The following is a 22,763-nucleotide window of genomic DNA, read 5'->3' as shown; positions in this document are numbered from 1 at the left end:
AAATTTTGGCAGTTGTTTGAAAAGTCTAAATATAGTAGTTGGAATCTGAGTTGGGGGAAAAGTAATATTAAATAAATTATCTAATTAATTGATGTACAATGAGTTTTTGCTCCTGAAACAATAAAACTCCATTATTCTTATTATAGATAAAACATTACACATCAAAACAAATAAGGCCTTTTGTAAGTGCCTGAAAACTTTGTGGAGTAGTGTGTGAAACTTGCATGTTTTGAATGCTGATGAATGATCAGAAATGGCATAAAGTTGTTATAGGTTTACACTTACTCAAATTTTTTTGATGACAAAATAAGTGAAGAATATAAAAGAATAGGTGAATATATTCTTGTCTGTCTGCAGATCGGGCTTAAGCATTCATAAAATAATCATTAAATTTATAAAATAATCAAATATTGTTCATAAAATAATCATTAAATGTCATATGAGCAAGGTAACTGGAAGATGCTATAAATGAAAACATAGTAATTCACACCAGATTAATGTAACACAGTCCATCTCCAATGTATATATTTCTTTCTAGTTTAAATGTTAGGTTGAGGTAATAATCTCTGACTCTATCTTGGAATTTTACTCCTCTTTCCTTTAGACTGCAGATACCTATTTCCCTCCCTCCTCAAAATTTCTCATTTATTTTTCTTTAATGATGCTACCAAGAGTATGGGCATCTGCTTTGTGAGATGTTTTTTTTTTTTTTAACTTTTTTTTATTGTATGGTATAACATATATACAAAGCAAAGAAATAAAAGCTCAAAAATTTTCAAAGCACTCTTCAACCAGTGGTTACAGGATAGGTCCCAGAATTTCTCATGGGCTACCATATGATTTTTCCTTCTAGCTACTCCAGAATATAGGAGGCTAGAGGACTTAAATACTTTTTTATCATTACAATCAATTTTAGCCCATTTTATATTAGATTGTTCTTTTATTGTTCAGTTGTAAGGTTTCTTCGTATATACAGGAAATCAGACCTTTGTCTGATATGTGATTATCTCCCATTGAATTGGCTCCATCTTCACCTTTTTGACAAAATCTTTTGAGGTGCAGAAGCATTTGATTTTGAAGAGTTCCCATGATCTATTTTTCTCTCTTTTGTTGCTTGTGCTTTGGATGTAAAGTTTAGGAAGCTACCTCCTATTACTAGGGCTTGAAGATGTTCCCCTACATTTTCTTCTAGAAGCTTTATGGTGCTAGTTCTTATATTTAGGTGTTTGATAGACTTTGAGTCAGTTTTTGGGTAAGATGTAAGATAGGGGTGCTCTTTGATTCTCTTGACTATTGATATCCAGTTCTTCCATGCCCAGTTATTGAAAAGACTGTTTTGTCCCAGTTCAGAGGATTTGGGTGCCTTGTCAAAAATCAATGGACCATAGATTTGGTGGTCTATTTCTGCACTCTTGATTCAATTCCATTGGTCAGTGCTTCTTTCTTTGTGCCAGTACCATGCTGTTTTTTTTTAATTAAAAACATTTTAAATTAAAAAAATAGCAAATACAAACATTCTGAACATATGATCATTCCATGCTACATATGTAATCCGTAATTCACAATATCATCACATAGTTGCATATTCATCATCATGATCATTTCTTAGAACATTTGCATCAATTCAGAAAAAGAAATAAAAAGACAACAGAAAAAAATTCGTACATACCATACCCCTTATCCCTCTCTTTCATTGGCCACTAGCATTTCAATTTAATATATCCATTTTAACATTTGTTCCCCCTATTATTTGTTTTTATTCCATATGTTTTACTCATCTGTTGATAAGGTAGATAAAAGGAGCATCGGACACAAGGTTTTCACAATCACACAATCACATTGCGACAGTTATATCATTATACAATCATCTTTAAGAAAAATGGCTACTGGAGCACAGCTCTGCATTTTCAGGCAGTTCCCTCCAGCTTCTCTATTATATCTTGACTAACAAGGTGATATCTATTTAATGCATAAGAATACCTCCAGGATAACTTCTCATTTGGAATCTCTTAGCCACTGAAACTTTATTTTGTTTCATTTCACTCTTCCCCCTTTTGTGTGAGAAGGTTTTCTCAATCCCTTGATGCTGAGTCCCAGCTCATTCTCGGTTTTCTGTTCCACGTTGCCAGCAAGTTCTACATCCCTGGGAGTCGTGTCCCACTTAGCCAGGGGGAGGGTGGTGAGTTTGCTGTGTTGGCTGGGAGAGAGAGGCCACATCTGAACAAAGAAAGAGGTTCTCTTGGGGGTGACTCTTAGCTCTAATTTTAAGTTGGCTTAACCTATCCTTTTTAGGGTTAAGTTTCATTTGAACAAACCCCAGGATTAGGGGCTCTGCCTATTGATTTGGTTATCTGGAGGCCTTTTTTTCATTAGTCAGAATTTGTTAATTCTGCATTTGGAGCTTGGTTGAGCTCAGCCTCTTGCTGTTAGTAAAGTGTGTTTCATTTCCCCTCTGGGATCCAACCTGTGTGGAAGGGGTGCCAGCCTTGGCAGCTTAGGGTACTCATGGTTCTGGGTGGGCTTGCAGCTGGTCCAGCTCTCCCAGAGTGGTGTACATAGTGTGTCACTAAATTCTGCACCTCACCAAGCCCCCATCTTGTTCTTATGCCGTGGTCTTTTAATAAAATCTCTACATGCAGCTTCATTGTGGGTGGGATTTTTTGATTGGGTTATTTCCATGGAGTTGCAATGTACCCAGCTGCCGTTGGAACCTTTTGATTAGATTATTTATGTGGAGATGTGACTCCCTCTCATTCAAGTTGGGTCTTAATTAGTTTATTGGAGTCCTTAAAGGATGCAGAAGGAAATACCGCAATAGACACCAGAAGCTGAGATAGCCGTTTGAAACCTCAAGCCAGGAGAGAAGACTGGTAGATGTTTCCATGTGCCTTCCCATGTGAAAAAGAAATGATGGACAATATTGCCTTTCTTTTTTTTTATACATGGGCAGGCACCAGGAATCAAACCTGGGTCCTCTGGCATTCCAGGCAAGCGTTCTTGCCTGCTGAGCCACCGTGGCCTGCCCAATATTGCCTTTCTTGAGTGGAGGTATTCTCTTGTTCATACTTTAATTTGAGCATTTTTAAAGTTTTAGAACTACATTTGTAACTGAATAAACCCCCCTTATGAAAGCCAATTCATTTCTGGTATATTGCATTCCAGCAGCATTAGCAAACTGTAACAAGGATTATGTCATTTGAAAATGGGGAACGTTTTTCTTCTTCCTTTCTGATTTGGATGTTTCTTGTAGGTTTCAGAACTCTCTCCTTGTCCTTGGGATTGCACAGATTTACCACTGTATGTCTGGGTATGTTTCTTTTTGAATTTATCCTATTTGGACTTTATTGGGCTTCTTGAATGTGTATCATTAAATTTGGGAAGGTTTTGCTAAGAACTTAAGTTCTTTTTGAGAGTGTTTTGACTGTTTCTTCTGCCCCTCTCTTTCTTTTCCTCCTGGGATTTCCATCATGCATATTATTGGTACACTTGATGGTGTCCCACATGTCTCTTAAGGCTTTGTTTACTTTTTAAATGATAGTTTCTTCTGCTTCTCAGCCTGAAGCATTTCAGTTGTCTTGTCTTTGACTTCACTGATTATTTTTTGTGTTAGTCCCAATCTGTTGAAACCCTCTAGGGAATTTTTCATTTCAGTTAGTATGGTGTTCATTTCCAGTATTTGTTTTCTTTTTGAAATTTCTCTTTATTGAAATTCTCATATTGTATATTTATTAGTTACCTGATACCCTCTAGTTCTTTTTCTGAATTTTACTTTGATCTATTTGAACGTATAGTCCAGTATGTCCAAAGTTGATGATATCTGGATATTTATCTTGTTCCTTTCCATGGGTCATTTTCTTTTTCTTTGCTTGTCTTATAATCTTTGGTTGCACACCCTTGTTTAAATTGGAACTCTTGGTATTTTAAAGTGTAACTCTGGGATGTAGTCCCTGATCTGTCAGTTCCTTAAGTTTGTATGGAGGTACTGTAATTACAGAGATTTCCCTGTGTACCAGGAATGAACAAAAACAAGCAAACAAACAGAAAAAGAAAACACCTCACCAGGTGTTTTTAACTTGACTCTGTGCTGGCTGGTGCTCTTCTTCAGACTGTTGTCCTCCTATCAAGATCAACTTGAGGTGAATGTGAAGTGCAGGTTCCTCTCCATCTTTTTTGATGTCTTTTTCTGGGCTTATGTTTGCTCTTGGCCTTAGGTGTCCCCCATTTACAGGAAATCAAATGCCCCCTCTATTCTTTGTGAAATAGACTTTCTCCCTGGGTGCTCTGTCATAGGACTTAAAGTAGGTAATTCTTTCCTGCAGGCCACTGTGATGTAATTGATCTTGTACTACTTTAGCTGTCTGCAAACTGCTTTTTTTTTCTTGCAGGGCACATTTTGGAGGGGCAAGCCATAGAATAGTTTCCTAGTTTAGTGTGTCAGACTGCCACCTGATGTATGGCACCAAATACAGGCAACTTAGTATATGCATAGGGATTACTCTGCTCTCTCTGGAACAGGGTCACACACCCACATTGGGAGCAACCATTGGCTCTGCGACATGCTGGGTAAGAGCCAGGAATGACACCATGATCTACCATTTTTTAAGCTACATATCATAATTCATCACTTGCTTATGTACTACAACCCATGAACTGTTCTCTGGAGTTTTAAAGAAGGGATATCTATAAAATGCATAGGAATAACCTCCAGGATAACCTTGTAACTCTGTTTGAAATTTCTCAGCCACTGAAACTTTATTTTGTCTCATTTCTTTCTTCCTCCTTTTGGTCAAGTAGACTTTTTCAATTCCTTGATGCCAGGCCCTAGCTCATCCCGGGATTCTGTCCCACATTGTCAGAGAACCTCATGCCCCTGTGAGTCATGTCCCAGGAGGAAAGGGCAGTGAGTTCGCCTCCCCGGTTGGCTTAGAGAGAGAGGCCACATCTGAGCAACAAAGGAGGCTCTCTGGAGGGTGACTCTTAGGCCTAATTTCAAGTAGACTTAGACTGTGCTCTGCAGAAATAAGTTTTATAGGGATGAACCCCAAGATTGAGGGCTCAGCCTATTGATTTGGTTAGCCACACTGCTTGTGAGAATATCAGGAATTCCTCAAGTGGGAAAGTTGACTATTTCCTCCTTTCTTCCCATTCTCCCAAAGGGACTTTGCAAATACTTCTTTATTCACTGCCCACATTTTTCTGGGATATATTGCAAATACTTTTTTTTTCTCTTTAAAGTTGTACACTTTTTTAAAATATCAACTATATCTATAAAAAAGTAAATTCATAGAGACAGAAAGTATATTACAGGGTACTGTAAAATTGTGGGGAGAAGGGGAATCATTGCTTCATGGGTACAGAATTTCTGTTTGGGGTGGTGCAACAGTTTTGGTAATGGATAGTGGCAATAGTAGAACAGTAATGCAAATGTAATTAATATCTCTGACTTGTACACATGAAAATGGTTAAAATAAGAAATTTTGTGTTTATATATGTTAAACAAAATGTAAGAAAAATAGTTATTTTGGTATTTTCGGTTAAGTTTTGACTTTAGGTGTTTTCGTTTCCTTGATTTTATTGTTTTTTAAATTAATTACTTTTATTATATATTATATATTCACATACCATGTAATCATCAAAAGTATACAATCAGTCATTCACATGTCACCATATAGCTGTTATATAAAATTTATCATCACAATCAACTTTTTTCTGAAAAGTAACATATATAAAAAAATAATACATTTCAAAATATGTCACAACACTTAGTTGTAGAACAGATTTTAGAATTTGGTATGGGTTACAATTCCACAATTTCAGTTATTTACTTTTAACTGCTCTAGGATACTAGAAACTAAAGGAAATAGCAGTATACTGATTCAGCAATCATACTAGTTTGTTAAACCTGACCTTCTCTGTATAACTGCACCATCAGCTTTGATCTTTCTATCCCACTCTTTAGGGGTATTTGGACTATGCCCATTCTAATGTTTTCATGTAATAGGGGTTGTCTATAATATGGGGTAGGAGGATGGAACATGTTGATGTTCTGGAGAGGCTGGGCCCTCTGCATTTCAGGACTCATCCGGTCCAGGGACCCACCTGAAATTGTAGGTTCTGGAAAGTTACCATAATGCATGGAACCTTTGTAGAATCTTATATAATGTCTTAGGTGTTCTTTTTTTAAAATTTAGAATATTTAATTAAAGTGATGATTTCTAAGAGCTTTATTTTCCAAAAGCAAACCAAATCAAAACAGAATCCAAACACCAAACCTGAGACTAAGACTACCATAAGCAAAACAACTGCTAGACCTTTTTTCAACTAAAACACAATAGTAGGACAGTATCTAATTCCAGAGGATTCAGTGAAATGGTATTGTTCAGTTTGTCTTTACTAAACATATGTATATATAAAATATTATTCTGGACATTATAAAGATAACAAAGTCCAATAAAAACATCAAATGTAGCATCAATTAAATGACAACAGTTAAACTAAAATGAAAACAATTATAGTTACTTTTATTTTTTATTTGTTTATTTATTTATTTATTTTTATTGATAATCAACATGCAAACACAAGCATTCTTAGCTACAAATATTCCATGTATGGTATACAATCAATGGCTCACAATATCATCACATAGTTGTGTATTCATCACTGATCATTTCTTAGAATATTTGCATCACTCCAGAAAAAGAAATAAAAAGAAAAAAGAAAGAAATTCATACATACCATACCCCTTACCCCTTTCTTTCATTGACCACTAGTTTTTCTATATACCAATTTATTTTAACATTTGTCCCCCTATTATTTATTTTTAATCCATATTTTTTACTCATCTGTCCATACTGTAGATAAAAGGAGCATCAGACACAAGGTTTTCACAATTACACAGTCACATTGCAAAAGCTATATCATCATACAATCATCTTCATGAAACATGGCGACTGGAACACAGCTCTATATTTTTAGGCACTTTCGTCTAGCCTCTCTAATACACCTTAAACTAAAAAGGGGAAATCTATAAAATGCATAAGAATAACCTCCAGGTTAACCTGTTTTTGCTTTGTTGAATTTGTAGATAACTAGGTACAGATTTCATATTAAACTGATGCAAGATGATTTCCACCTTGTTCTTGAAGCTGTTTCAAGAAATTTGATGCTTGTTTGTGCACATAGGAAGTTAAAAACCTGCTGCAAAATTTCATTACTCTCCTATGGTTGGCATAGGATATTAGCATTTCACAGAAATCTAGAACTTTTTCAGGAGGAGATCATTAAATTTCATCTTGAGTGTATGTTTTTCCTTCTTGATGCCATCTTCTTAGCCTGAGTAGAAGAGTCAGAGAGAAGTTTTCTTACCCAGTTTTGCACCTGTTTGTAAAGAGGGAAAATACTGTACTATTTTGTTCAATTTTGTTCTTATAGGTCAGCATGTCCAATTAAAGCAAGTCTATAAAAATGTCTAAATTAAGACACCCAAATTGTGTAGACTTGCAGACCGCCACCTGTCACCAAATTAAAGCACCAACAAGAGGTTACCTTCACTTAAGAAAGGCTGATAAATTTCAGGGTTTCTCTCTCAATTGGAAAGGCACATGGCAAACATGGCAACATCTGCTAGCTTTCTCTCCAGGCTTCTTGTTTCATGAAGTCCCCCAGGGCATTTTCCTTCTTTATCTCAAATGGTTTCTGACTCTGAAACATTGATCGTACACTCTTGGTAATTGCATGGTATGTGAATATATAATATTATTTATATATAAATATATAAAATTATTTTTTATCAATAAAATTGCATTAAAATTAGAAACACAAAAACAAAAAAATAAATGAGAAAAAGAGAAAAGTTAGTCTTATGACTTTATACATTGCATTTAAAATGTTTTCTAAGAATGTTTGGATATGTTGATGAGTTAAAATTTGATTAATCATATATCTATTTTAATAAATTATGTACTATCTTTTAAAAAAAAGCCTCACCCATAATTGGTTGTGTCATATCTCCACGAAACAACCCAATGAAAGATTCTATCCTAACTGTTAGGTCTACCCCACAAGATTGGATTAGGATTAAAAGAGCATGGCTTTTCTTTCTTTTTTTTTTAACAGAACAGAAAACCAGCACATTCTACCCTCAGTTTCAAACCAACACATTACACCCTCTGAACCCCAAAAAGGCATGTTCTTTCCATATACAGAATATATTCATTACATCACAATATCAAAAAAGCCTTAAACTATTTCAGTAATAATAGAAAGTCAGAAACAGTACAAAATCTCATCGAAATAAGCCACATGCATAATTTGCCCTAAGGCAAATTTCTCTTCTGGCTGTGGACCTGCGAAGCTTAGAACACGCTGTCTGCTTCCAGTACACAATGGAAGGACAATCATAGGATGAACATTCCCTTTGCCATAGGGAGAAATTGGAAGGAAAACAGGTCACTGGACCCAAACATTTCCAAAAAACTGCAGGGCAGACTTCATTAGATTTCAAAGTCTGCATACCCTTTATCATCCTGAGGGCTTGGGAAAGGAGCAGTCCTACCCTTTACAAGGGTTTCTGCAGTGGCCCTGTTCTCTCCAATGTGGGAATGATGCTTGCGACCTTGGGGAACATTGGGGAGACCACCTTTTTCTCAACTCCATGCCATCCAAGCATTGGTGCAGCACTCTGACTCTCTTCCGTCTCTGAGGCACATGCTCAACCCTCTCAGATCACTGGAGTGGCAGTGAGGCTCTGCCTAATGTTCCAGGAATGTGCTCTACTTTCTCTGAGACTCAGGAGATGAAACTGTTCTGCCTGTCCCCTGCCTCCAGGGTAAACTCACCCTTTCCATGTGGATGTGCAGGTCCTTTCTCCTGGTCCGAGATTTCTTGGCTTCAGACCTTAGCTTCCATGGTTTTACTGCTGAAGTTTTTTTTTTCCTTCAGTTTGTCCCTTTTAGTCCAGATTGGCAGTGGTTCTGTTTATACAGACCTCACAAAAAAAATATGTTGGTTTAGCATGTACTATACAGGGGTTAAAGCCATCAGACAATAGGACTTAACAGAGATCTTTTCTGTTTAACTCCCATCTCCAATCCTGGCTTGTCCTGACATGGCCGACTGGTTCCATGTTTGGTTAAATCCTCATGTGTGCCATTTCTGCTGCTGCTGGGGTCTCTGTTTCTGAAAACTCATAACTTTTCAGACCATCAATTTCTGGCTACTTTGTACCCAAGAGTTCAGTTCTCAATTTATCCCTTTCCTGTTGGATTTTAATTTAAGCTACAAGAAGAAGCCAGGTTGCATTTCCATATTTAGTTTGAAGATTTCCTCAACTACATATCCTAGCTGGTTGCTTTCAAATTCTCCCTCCATCTAGCACCAGGACTCAATTTTGCCAAATTCTCTGCAACTTTAAAACAAGGATCACCTTTCTTCTAGTTTGCAGTGGTGCATTTCTCATTTCTAAGCCCTCATCAGAAGTATCTTTAATGTCCATATTTCTACCAACAGTCTCTTAAAAGCATTCTAGGCCTTCTCTGTCAAGCTCCTCACAACTCTTCCAAAATCTTCCCCTTTTCCATTTCAAAAGCCTTTCCAACATGTTTGGTTTTTGCAAAACACAGCATCTCACTTCTCTGGTACCAAAATGTGTTTAAATCTGTTTTGGTTTGTTCAAGCTGCTGGAATGCAATATTCCAGAAATGAATTGTCTTTAATAAAGGGGATTAATTAAGTCAGAAGTTTACAGTTCTGTGCTGGTTTGAAATGATGTATGTACCCTAGAAAAGCCATGTTTTAATCCTAATCCCATTTTGTAAAGGCAGCTGTTTTTTCTATTCCCTATTCAGTATTGTATGTTTGAAATGTAATGAGATCATCTCCCTGAAGATGTGATTTAATGAAGAGTGGTTGTTAAACTGGGTTAGGTAGAGGCGTGTCTCCACCCATATGGGGGTATCTTGATTAGTTTCTGAAGTCCTATAGAAGAGGAAACATTTTGGAGAATGGGAGAGTCAGAGAGAACACATCAGAATGACATAGCCACGAGAAACAGAGTCCACCATCCAGCGACCTTTGGAGATGGAGAAAAATGTCTCCTAGGGAGCTTCATGAAACAGGAAGCCAGGAGAAGAAGCTAGCAGATGATGCCATGTTTGCCACATTCTCTTCCAGATGAGAGAGGAACCAGGACCATGTTCAACATGTGCCTTTCCAGATGAGACAGTGTTCGCCATGTGCCTTCTCACTTAACAGAGAAACCCTGAACTTCATCCACCTTCTTGAACCAAGGTATCTTTCCCTGGATGCCTTAGAGTGTACATTTCTATAGACATGTTTTAATTGGGATATTTTCTCAGCCTTGGAACTGTAAACTAGCATCTGATTAAATTCCCCTTTTTAAAAGCCATTCTGTTTATTGTATATTGCATTCTGGCAGCTAGCAAACTAGAAGTTCTAAGACTATAAAAATGTTGGAACTAAGGCATTCAAGAAAGATATTTTGATTCCACATAATGGCCAAATGGCATCAGAGATTTCTTGTCAGCTGGGAAGGCATAAGGCTGGCACCTGAGTTTCTTGTTCCCTGTTCATTTCTTTGTTTCTGATTCCAGTGGCTTCCTGTCTGAGCATCTGTGGGCCCTCACTTAGCTACTCTGTATGGGCTTTCTCCAGGTTCTGGCTTGCTTACCATCTCATGGGAAGGTATAGAGCAACCCTTGTTGGGCTGTGGTTTATAACATCTCTCCAAGCATCTCTGTTGGTACTCTAAGCATCTCTGTCAGCATCCCAAGCATCTCCAAGTATCTGTGTCTCAGCTTTTACTCAAATATTTCCCTGTATCAGCTCTTTTAAGGACTGTAGTAAGTTAAGACCCAACTTAAATGGGCGGGGCCAAACATCCGTGGACATAATCTAATCAAAAGTTCACACCTACAATTGAGTAGACCACATCTCTGTGGAAACAACTGAATCAAAATGTTCTACCCTAAACAATGGGTTTGCCCCTACACAATAGGATTAGAATTAATAGAATATGGCTTTTCTGGAGTACAGAACAGATTATAACTAACTCAGGGGGAGACTAGTGACAACAATGGCTTGGACCAAGTTGTAGTAGTAGGTGTGGTAAAGTGATCAGATTGTGGATGTATTTTGAAAGTACAACTATTAGAACTTCCTGGTGGATTGAATGTTGGGTGAAAGAACTCATACATTCTATATCCCTTACCCCTCCCTCTCATTACTACTAGTATTGTAATCCACTTCATTTTTTTAACCGCTAGTCCCCCTCTGTTACTTATATTCATCCTTATTTTTTTTGCTCATCTGTCCATACCCTGGATAAAAAGGAACATCAGACACAAGATTTTCACAATCACATGGTCACACTGTAAAAGCTATGTAATTGTACAGTCATCTTCAAGAATCAAGGCTACTAGAATACAGTTCAACAGTTTCAGGTACTTCCTTCTAGCCACTCCAATATACTGTAAACTAAAAAGGGATATCTGTATAACGTATAAGAATAACCCCCAAGATAACTTCTTGACTGTGATTGAAATCTGTCAGCCCCTGAGACTTTATTTTATCTCATTCCTCTCTTCCCACTTTTGGTCCCCCTATTATTCATCTTTATTTCATATGTTTTACTCATCTGTTGATAAGGTAGATAAAAGGAGCATCAGGCACAAGGTTTTCACAATCACACAGTCACATTGTGAAAGCTATATCATTATACAATCGTCTTCAAGAAACATGGCTACTGGAACACAGCTCCACATTTTCATGCTGTTCCTTCCAGTCTCTCCAGTACATCTTGACTAACAAGGTGATGTCTATTTAATGCATAAGAATAACCTCCAGGATAACCTCTCAACTCTGTTTGGAATCTCTCAGCCATTGACCTTAATTTGTCTGATTTGACTCTTCCCCCTTTTGGGTGAGAAGGTTTTCTCAATCCCTTGATGCTGAGTCTCAGTTCACTCCAGGATTTCTGTTCCACATTGCCAGGAAGGTCCACACCCCTGGGAGTCATGTCCCACATAGACAGGGGTAGGCTTGAGCTGGCTGTGTGTGCTGGCTGGTACATGTGGGGCTTACTTGCTTTGTTTGACTTCTCCACATAGGTGGGGAAAGAAGCTGGCTGCCTTCTCCCTCTGAACACCTCTGGCCTAGAGGACACAGCAGTGTGGTTTCTCACGGACATGCCCTGCCCAGCATGGCACATGCCCCTCGTGCTTCCCAGGACTTTCTCTCTGTATTCTCACCTGTGTTCTGCTTTGTTTCTTGCATGTGCAGTTTTGTAAAGCAAGCTCGAGGTACTGTATCTCATAGCTCATCTGTCTCCAGTGTGAACTCACCATTAGTTGCTCTGCTGCGATGTCCCAACGTGGCTTTGTGAACACACTGCAAACATTTCCCTCCTCCCCTGACTCATCTGCTTAACGGGGTGGCTCCTGGGCAGCCTTCCCGCGTCCTGGCATCCTGATGCCCCCTGGCTCAGCCCCTCCTCTTCTTTCACTTGCGTTGTCTGTCCTGTGTCTGCTCTCTGTCCGTGTGCCATCACTAATATCTTGAGCGTGTCTGCCTCTCCTGAGTTGACTGCTCAGGCTGCCGCTGGCCTCATCATCTCTCTGTGGCTAACATGGAGCTGGGGACCCTGCTTGCCAAGCCAGGGGCCCTCAGAGGGCAGGGGTGGGAGATAGCACTGACCAGGGGCTCACCGATGACACTTGTGGGCCCTCCCAGCACTGCTTGCCCTACCTTCCTCCCCTAACTGCACCTGTGGTTCTTGGGAAGCCTCTGTTTCAGAGGCGTAGAGCAGCTGGGCAACTTCGAGGCTAGTGTTAGACCAGCTGGGGCCAGAGGTGCCCTGGGGTGCCCCCCTGGCAGTGGCCCAGCCTGGCTGGCAAGCTGCCTGCTTAGACACTCCTACTGGGCAGCTGCTCCTAGTTGGCTCATCCCCCGGGACTGACTGCTTAAGAGGAGGCCAGGTGCTCAGGTGAGGAGTGGTTGGAGGGTCAGGCTCTTAGACAGAGGGGCCGGATGCCCTCCCAGGGTAAAGACATGTGTTGGATCCTGAATAACTAATTCACATGGTGGAATAAGATGCAGGTATTGGTGTCAGTGGGTCACATAGCAGCTGCTGCATGTGGTCAGCACTGGAGGGGAGCTGGCTGTCCCAGCAAGAGACCTTGGAGCAGAGCCATGCTTGGAACTGCTGCAGCTTCTTCCAAGGCCCTAAGGTTGCTGCATTAGCCATGGTGCTGTCCTCCTTGGCACAGCTGACCGTCCGGCATGTCACATCTTGGGAAGGTGTGGAGAGGCTCCTCCCCGTTGCCTCTGGAAAGAGGCCCTAAGGGGGACTCAGTACCACAGGCTGGCAGGCGACCCACTGCCTTTGTCTGTCCTGTGCTGCTGGTGAACTTGGTGGGGAGGAGCAGAGGGTGAGAGACATGTGCTTGGCTAGACAGGGGCAGAGAATGGGAAGCCCTATGTCAGACAGAGCAAGCACCAGGGCAGGCAGAGGCAGTCCCAGGAAGGCAGGAGTGGGTAGTCCTGGGCTGATGCTGAGATACCAGCCACAGAGGGAGGCAGGGCGTGCAGATTAGAGAGCAGTGGGAGATGCTCGAGGGGCTCCGTGTACCCAGGAATGTCCAGGGAGATACATCTGGATGGCAGTCTCTGGGGATGTGAGGGCACCAAGAGGCTGGTGGATGCAGCTGGAGCAGGGCTAAGGTAGCCATGGTGTGGCCCTCCTGGGGATAGCTGCATCTGCTCTGGCTGTAGCACTTCACACCATTCAACTCTTGCTTCCCGGGAGTTGCCCCAGAGCCTGCCAGCCTGTGCACCCTTCGTTCCAGCTGACAGCACAGCCTCTCCAGGCTATGGGTACTGCCGGGAGGGACAGTCAGGTGAAGGGTTGAGGGGCCGCCCCTGCCTGCCCTGTGACACAGCCCCTGGGATTCCAGCCACTGCCTGTTGCCCCATCGCCACTCCTCACGATAAACTGCGGCTGGACCCAGGACTTGTATCCACGTCCGTATGGACCACCTCCCCAGAAGCTAGTCACGGGTTTCTGGACTCAGTGGCCTGAGGCCGTGTCTGGCCTCCAGCCCCTCGGTGCTTCCTAAGCTTGATGAACTGTCCTCTTTGTTGCCGTCTGTTTTCACGAGGTTCAGAATGGCTGAGTCAGACTCTGTGTTTCAGTTCCCACTGGCGACAGGCTGTGGGTTGAAGCCAGAGAAACAGAAGGTGGGTCAGTTGCAGGAAGTCTCTGGAACTGGCCCAGCTGCACTTTCAGAGGGAGATGAGTAGATCCTGGCCTGGGGTGGCTCATGCCTGCCAGGGCTGCGGTCAGATGGCCAGAGAGACCACCCACACACTACCCTGCCTGACCCCCAGACTGGGCTCCTCTGCTCTGTACAGACGTGTGAGGTGCCCTCTGACATAGTCTCCCACACCCCTGCAGCCCAGACTTCTCTGAGAAGGGCCAGGCTTGGTGCTCATTAGCTTGGAGGGGCCAGCTGGAGGCCCAGCTTGTCCCAGCCTGCAGGTCGCCCGTGGCCTCCTTGGGCTGTGGCTCTGCCTTGTCGACCAGCATGTCCAGGTCTGGCTAGGCCACACATCTCCGTCAGATGCTTGTCTCCTCTTTCGCCTGAACCTGGCTCCCTGACTGCCTTGCTGAGGGGCCCTAGCACATACCCCTCTGTAGGCTTAGTCCTCCACTCTGTAAAATGGAGACAGCCGCAGTGCCTGGGGCTCGAAGTTGCTGCGAGGGTTGGGTGAAGGGAGGTGCGGGGAACTGAGGCCTATGTGCCAGTTGGGAGAGTTCCTTGTGAAGCTGAAGGCTGTGATGCTGGCCATAAGGGGGGCATGGGCTGGGACTGCCTAACTGGGTGGCTTATTCAATAGGCGCCAGTTCCCTTGCCCACTGGGGCTGTGGAGGCCACATGGGGTTGGGGAGGGGTAAGGGCCTTTACTAGCCTGGAAGTGGGGCTGACCCAGTGTTTCTGGCTCTATGTGGGCCAAAGAAAGGAGGCGTTCGTGGCCAAGAGGGGCACGTCCATGTCCCCATCCCTGCCCCAGTCCCAACTTTGGGCTCCTGAAAGTGGTGGCTACCAGGCAGTGCTGAGTGCCCTGGTACACCATGAACCACGTGTCGGCTCCACTGGGACTGGCTCTCCTGGCTTCCTTCACATCAGGACATATCTCTCCTCTGACCCCCTCACAAATGCCTTCCTGCTTCTGTCTTGTGGCTTTTTTCCTGGGGGGTGGATATGGGGGAGTGCCTTTTGGAGAAATGGCTGCGTCTTTGGGCCCTTCCACTCAGGTCCCCCTGGCAGGCTGGGAAAAGATGGCTGCCTCCTGCCTCTCCATCATTCTGCCCCATTTGAATGGTGCTCTCCCTCCTTCCCCCCTTTTGTCTTTCTTGGGCTGGGGGTGCGAATCCTGGGAGCCAGTCTGTGCCATCTTGCTGCCTGCCAAGGCAGGCAGTCAGTCTGGGGGGTGGTGAGGGACTCCACGAAGGGCGTTCGGAAGCTGGCTCCCCAGAGCTCTGGGTGGGCCTCTCTAGATCTTTTTCTGCCTGGACTCTGAGGAGGGGTCTTGAGGGCTCCTGCTACCCCTCCTCCTTCCTTCCCTGGCACCACCCTCCATCCCTCCATTGCTGTGTGTCCATCTGTGGCTTTCTCTACGCTAGGCAGAGCGGTGGGGCAGACGGCAGGCACAGGTGCCCGTCGCTCACCCATCGTCCTCCCCACAGCTGGCAGCAGAACTCGGCCAAGGCACGCTCCATGTGGGAACAGCGCACCAGCCAGCTACGGCTGCAGAACATGCGCGCCAGCTGCGAGGCCTCTACAGCGAGCTGGACACTGAGGAGCTGCTGCGCTTGGCCACCACGCTCCACCTGCGTCCCGACATGAAGACGCACCTGGATCGGCCCCTGGTGGTGGAGCCGGTCTGCGACGGCCGGGGACTCCCATGGGGGTCACGGCCCGGCCTGGTGCCGATGGCTCCGACGCTGCCGAGCCTGCCCGGCCACCATGCACCCCGGCGGACCCGCCCCGCAGGCCCCAGCGCCACCGTGACAAGGACAAGGTCTTGACCCCCGCGGCGGGGGAGCAGGAGCGGAGCGAAGGCCCCAGGGCGGAGGGCGTGGAGCCCGGGAGGAGCGGCCGAGCCGCAGCCACAGCAAGGAGGCCGCGGGCTCCCGCGACAGCATGGGGAGTGCGCGCGTGGCTAGGGACCGGGCCTGGAGGGCGGCGGGTGCCACCACCGCAGGGGCTCTCCAGAGGAAGTGCCCGAAAAGGAGCCGCGGCGCCACCGGGGCGAGGATGCCCCCGGTGCCGGTGCCGGGGCCAAGGCCGAGCGGCGGGCGCGGCACCCCGGCAGCTCGCGGGCGGGCACCAGGGGGGCGGAGAGCACCAAGGAGCCCACGAGGCGGCACCAGCCGCGGCACAAGGCGTTGTCCGCGCATGACTCCCTGGAGAAGGAGGTTGCGGAGAAGGAAGGCGAGGCTCTGGGCAAGGAGCAGGACGCCGGCCGGAACCATCAGCCCAGGTGAGTCCCTGGGCCCACAGGGGCGAGTCGGGGAGAACAGTGGGGCAGCTCGGGTGTGGGGTGGAGACCTACAGGCAGCTCGCCCTATCCCTTGCGGTGGTCTGCGGGTACCTTTCAGGGCTAAGGTATGGAGCTTGGCAGAAGGGTCTGATCATTGCAAGGAGCCCGGGAGGAAAAGAGAGCTTGTGGAGAGATTGTTGGGACTGGCTTGGGAGGCCCTGACTTGGGAATGGTAGGAGAGGAGAATAAAGAGGCCAGGGAGAAGAGAAAATGAGGGAATTCTGTGGAGGAGGGAGAGGTGGGAAAGAAATAGCCTGAGTGAGGCAACCCCAGTGGGCTGGTCCTGGCTGTCAGCACTTTGGGTCAAGGAGGCCTGGCTAAGCCAGCCATCCTTTTAAGCCCCGTGCATAGCTGGGAGGTCAGTGCAAGGCCTAACCTGGGCTTTAGGAAGCATCAAACTCTAGGCCTCTTCATCCTGCAGATGGCTTTGCTGCTCACGTGTGTGACGATGCCACTCTTGCCACCTTCCACACGCAAAGGCACAGAAGTGCACAGATAAGAATTTTACGAAATGCCAGAGGAGCAGAGGAGGTGGTCGATGTTTTCTCGGTCTGGGTAGGGGACTGAGGAGCTGGATTTGCAGACTGAACAGGAGTCTGGGGCAGTGTCAGACCCTGGGATGTCATTCTTGGTTGCAGAGAGCCACACTGCGACGTGGAGGCCAATGGGATGATGGGTGTGGGCCCTGTGCATGCACTGCCCAGCACCTCTCTCCAGAAGGTGGTGGAGCAGCTGGAGGATGTTGACAATCAACGAAACATCTCTCAGATGGGCAGCCAGCCCTCAGTCCTGAGTGTTACTGCGCACACCCCAGTGATGCCGACAAGCCCTCCTGGAGAGAGCACAGTTGTCCCCAGTGAGTATCTCCCTGCCCCAGCAGGGCCCCCATCCTCCTCTGTTGGCAGCTGCCTGGGCACCCAGTGAACTGATGTGGTCACTCCCAGCTGGAGAGAAAGGCCTTTGCTGTCAACACCTGTCCCTCTGTCCCTTGCTTCCAGGTACCCAGAAGTAACTCAGTCTCTATTGTTATGTTCCCAAAAGATTTGTAGGTTATTGCCTAAGTGCCAGGTGCATGGTGAGGTGCTGGGGGACCAGCAGGAGGTAACAGTGGGTGCCAAGTGGGTGTCCAGTCTAGCTGAAGATGCACCACAATCATAGGTCTTTAGAGTTGTGCTCTAGAGTTACAAGGTTGTCTAAAGTTGTAAAAAAAAAAACCTTTTTTTCCTTCCCAAATAAATTTTTTTTATTAGTGAACTTGGCAGTGTTCAGAAAGATTATGGAGAAAATACTGAGTTCCCGTATACTCACCCATATTAAAAAAAAAATTATTGATTAATCTTTACACACAGACATTCCATACATAGTGTATAGTCAGTGGCTCATAATGTCATCACATCATCACCATGATCATTTTTTAGAACATTTGCATCACTACAGAGAAAGAAATAAAAAGAAAAATGAAAAAACTCATACATACCATACACCTTATCCCTCCCTCTCATTGACCACCAGTATTTCCATTTACCCAATTTATTTTACCTTTTATCCCCCATTATTTATTTATTTTTCCTCACTGCCATTTTTAACATTTTGCATTATTGTAGTACCTTTGTTACAATTGATGAGAAAATATTATCATAACCACACTATTAAATATAGTTCATGGTTTAACATAATTCACTGTTTGCATTGTCAGTTCAGTGGATTTTAAAAAATTTTTATTCTCATTGTGTATGTACGACATAAAATTTCTTCTTTAATTACATTCAGTGTGTAACTCAGCATGTTAACTGTGTTCACGCTGTTGTGCTGCCATCATCACCACCTAGTATCAACACTTTCCATCATCCCCCCAAAAATTGTACATTTAATAAAGTTTTTTAATTGTGTAATAAAAGATTTATACAAATGAAAGAAAAAGCAATAATTTTCAAAGTATTCATTGACAGTTATTTACATAACAGATTTCAGACTTTGTCATGGGCTACCATTCCACTATTTCAGATTTTTCCTTCCAGCTACTCCAAAACACTGGAAGCTAAAAGGAGTGTTAATGTAGTGATTCATCAGTTGTACACATTTGTTAAATCCTGTTTTGTCTGTTATAACTCCTCATCCTTTGATCCTTCTTCTAATCTATAGGGATCTTTAGGGAATGCATGTTCTGACTTTTTCACATTGAGAAGGGATATCAACACTAAAGGATAGGGGGATGTAATTAATTGATAATCTTGGAGAGCCTGGTCCCTCTGGGTTTCAGGATTTATGACCTAGGAACCCTTTGGAAATTATGTGTTCCAGAAAAGCAAATTTTGTGCATGAAACCTTTATAGAGTCTCAGTTTGCACTCTAGGTGTTCTTAAGAGTTAGCAGAAGTCATGTTGGTTGGCAGACCATGGCAGTTAGCCCTGTCTAACTGAAGCTTGCAGAAGCGTAGCCTCTGGAATAGCCTCTCAAATCTATTTGATCTCTTAGCCACTTTCATTACACTTTTTTTCTCCCTTTTGGTCAGGAAAGTGTTGGCAGTCCTACAGTGCCAGAACCAGACTCATCCCTGGGAGTCACGCCCCACATTGTCAGGAGACTCATCCCTGAATGTCATGTCCCATGGAGAGGGGACAGCAAAGATTCTCCTTGCAGAGTTGAGCTTTGAGAGAGAGAGGCCATATCTGAGCAACAAAAGAGGTCCTTCAGAAGTAACCCTTAGGTCTCATTATAGGTGGTCTTAGCTTCTTCCCAACAGAAATAAGTTTCCTAAGGGCAAGCCTTAAAATCCAGGGCTTGGCCTATTTTCTAGGGAGTCCTCAGTGGTTGAGAGGGTACCCGGGTTTTCCCAGTTGGGAGAGTTTAATAGTTTCAATTTTTTTTCCTTCAGACCCTCAAGAGGCTCTACCAATACTTTTTAATTCTCAGTCCACCACAATCTGAGATGTATCCTGGTATTATATTAAGCTGTCCAGAATTACAAGGTCTCATTCCTGTTCTGGACTCCAGGAGTTTGGGTTGTTTAAATGAGCTATCCAGACAGGTTGATTTAGATTGTATGTTAACAGAAAATTTAGGTTCTACACATAATAAAGCTTTCTGCTTTTGATCTCATACAGTAGGTGAAGGTCTAAATGCTATACATTTAAAAAAATTATGTATTTTTATTGATTTCTTTTTTTAGGTTGTAGATTTACAAAAATATCATGCATAAAATACATCAAAAATGACGTCTTCATACACTGCCCTATAACAGCTTGCCTTAGTGAAGTATATTTGTTATAATTCATGAAAGAATGTTTTATACTTGTACTATTAGCTATAGTTCATCATCCACAACAGTGTTCATTGTGTTGTATGGTCCTGTTTTTCCTTTTAATTTTCATTCTAGTAACATATATATGACTTAAAATTTCTCTTTTTAACCACATTCACATTTATAATTCAGTGCTGTTAATTATATTGAGAATGCCATGATACCATTACCATCATCTATTCCCAAAACTTTGTAATCAAACCAAATAGAAATTCTGTAAAATTTAAACATTAGCTACCCATTCCCTAACCCCAGTCCAGCCCCAGGTAACCTGTAATCTAGATTCTGACTAGTTTTGCTTGTTCTAATTATTTCATATCAATGAGCTCATACAATATTTGTCCTTTTGTATATGGCTTATTTCACTTAACATAATGTCTTCAAGGTTCATCTGTGTTGTTGCATGAATCAGAACTTCATTCCTTTTTAATCCTGAATAATATTTTATTGTATGCCTATACCACATTGGGTTTTTTCATGACTTGATGGACATGTGGGTCTCTTCCATCTTTTGGCAATTGTGAATAATTCCACTGTGAATATTGGCATGCAAATACCTGTTCAAGTCCCTGCTTTTGATTCTTTTGGGTATATATACCTAGCAGTGGGGTTGCTGGGTCATATGGTAATTCTGTACTTAACTTTCTGAAGAGGTCGAAACTATTCCACAGTGGCTATACCATTTTACACTCCTACCAGCAATAAATGTATGTTCTATTTCTTTATATCCTAACACTTGTAATTTTCTGTTATTTTAATAGTAGCCATTCTAGTGGGTGTAAAATGGTATCTCATGGTTTTGATTTGCATTTCCCTAATAGCTAATGCTGATGAGTATATTTTCATTTGCTTTTAAGCCATTTGGAAAAATGTCTATTCAAGTTTCTTGCCCGTTTTTAAATTGGATTGTTTTCTTTTTATAGTTGAGTTGAAGGATTTTTTATATATTCAGAATATTAAACCCTTATTGGATACGTAGTTTCCAAGTATTTTCTCCCATTGTGTAGGTTATCTTTTCACTTTTGTGATGAAGTCCTTTGATGTACAAAAGTTTTAAGTTTTGATGAGGTACCACTGATCTTTTTTTGTTGTTGCATGTGCTTTGGGTGATAAAGTTTAAGAAACCATTGCCTAACACACGATCCTTAAGGTGCTTATGATGCTTCCCTATGTTTTCTTCTAGGAGTTTTACAGTCCTGGTTTGTATATTTAGGTCTTTAATTATTTTGAGTTAAATTTTGTATATGGTTTGAAATAGGGATCCTCCTTCATTCTTTTACATATGGATAACCTGCATTTAGGTCTTTGAATGTAGTTTTCTTCTTTTTTAATGTAAGCATTTAGGGCTACACATTTACCCACTTCCAAACTTAGGGTTAATTTTGCAGGTAACAAACTTTATGCATATCATACGTTTTAAAACATATTTTTGTTGTGAAATATAATATGAATACAAAAAAGCAATAAATTCCAAATACATTATAACGATTAGTTATAGAACAGATTTCAGAGTTTGGTATAGGTTACAATTCCACAATTTTAGGTTTTCCTTCTAGCTGCTCATAGACAGTGGTACTAAAAGAAATATCAGTAAATGATACAGTAATCATACTCATTTGTTAAACCCTACCTTCTCTGTATAACTCCTCCTTCTCCTCTGATCCTTCTCCCAATCTGTAGGAGTATTTGGACTATGCCTATTCTAACTTCTTGTTGGAAAGGGTGGCCAATGATATGGGGTAGGGGAATGGAACTAGTTGATGTTCTGGAGAGGCTGACCCCTCTTCATTTCAGGACTCCTCTGGCCTAGGAACCCATCTGGGGGTGATAGGTTTCTGGAAAGTCATTTTAGTACATGAAACTATTGTAGATTCTCAAATAGAACCCTAGGTATTTTTCAGGGTTAATAGGAATGGTGTTGGTTGGGGCTTGGCAAACCATGGTAAATAGCAATATCTAACTGAAGCTTGCATGAGAATAGCCTCCAGAGTAGACTCTTGACTCTATTTGAACTCTCTCAGCTTCTGATACCTTATTTGTTACAATTATTTCCCCCCATTTAGTCAGGAAGGCATTTTGATCCCACAGTACCAGGGCCAGACTCACCCCTAGGAGCCATATCCCATGTTGCCAGGCCCACAGTTTTCTTATAGGTATCTTCTAAAAGAGACCATACAATATTTGTTGTTTTGTTTCTGGCTTATTGTGTACCACATAATGTCCTCAAGGTACATTCACCTTGTTGGATGCCTCACAACTTTGCTCCTTTCTGTAACTGCACAGTATTCCATCATATGTGTACACCACAGTTCACCATTTTACTTCTCAGTCAGTGTGTCCTTCAGCTACCTCCATCATTGGGCATCAAGTATAATGACCAAAGTCAACAATCCACTTCTCACATTATCCTCACTTAGTTGTACAATCATCAACACTCAATTTTAGACAATTTTCACTGCTCCAAAGAGAAAAATAACCGATGAACACACCCTCACCAAATAGAAAGTCCAGACCTCCCCTTAATTCTTGTCCCTTCTCACAATTATTTACCCCTGGTATTGCTGTGATACTGTTGATGTCTTCCTGTTAAATATAGGCCATATCATCCAATAGTAGTTTTCCCCCATACCTCTCTATTATTTTCTCTTTGTACAAAATTCATATCTTTGAAGAAATTCATGCAAGAACTTATTTACATTTGTGGTATTAATTGGTGGGACACATGGGTCTATATAACCCCTTTCAATCATGTTCACCCTCAATATGGCCATATTACTTATGGACCCACTAACACACTTGCCTACATTTCTATCCATTCCCTTACATTTAAGTTCAACCTCAT

At 42.7% G+C, this 22,763-nt stretch overlaps 1 long non-coding RNA gene across 1 annotated transcript in view; it reads left to right on the top strand.

The window, feature by feature from the left end:
• The window catches only part of LOC143673028 (uncharacterized), a 288,041-nt gene that overhangs the window by 84,757 nt on the left and 180,521 nt on the right, over positions 1-22,763 (top strand). The window lies entirely within an intron of this gene.

Source organism: Tamandua tetradactyla, assembly GCF_023851605.1.
Source record: "Tamandua tetradactyla isolate mTamTet1 chromosome 25 unlocalized genomic scaffold, mTamTet1.pri SUPER_25_unloc_1, whole genome shotgun sequence".
In the NCBI taxonomy this organism is placed as follows: Eukaryota; Metazoa; Chordata; class Mammalia; order Pilosa; family Myrmecophagidae; genus Tamandua; species Tamandua tetradactyla.
Note: the sequence above shows the minus strand (reverse complement) of the source record. Positions and strands in the feature narration are given on the sequence as shown.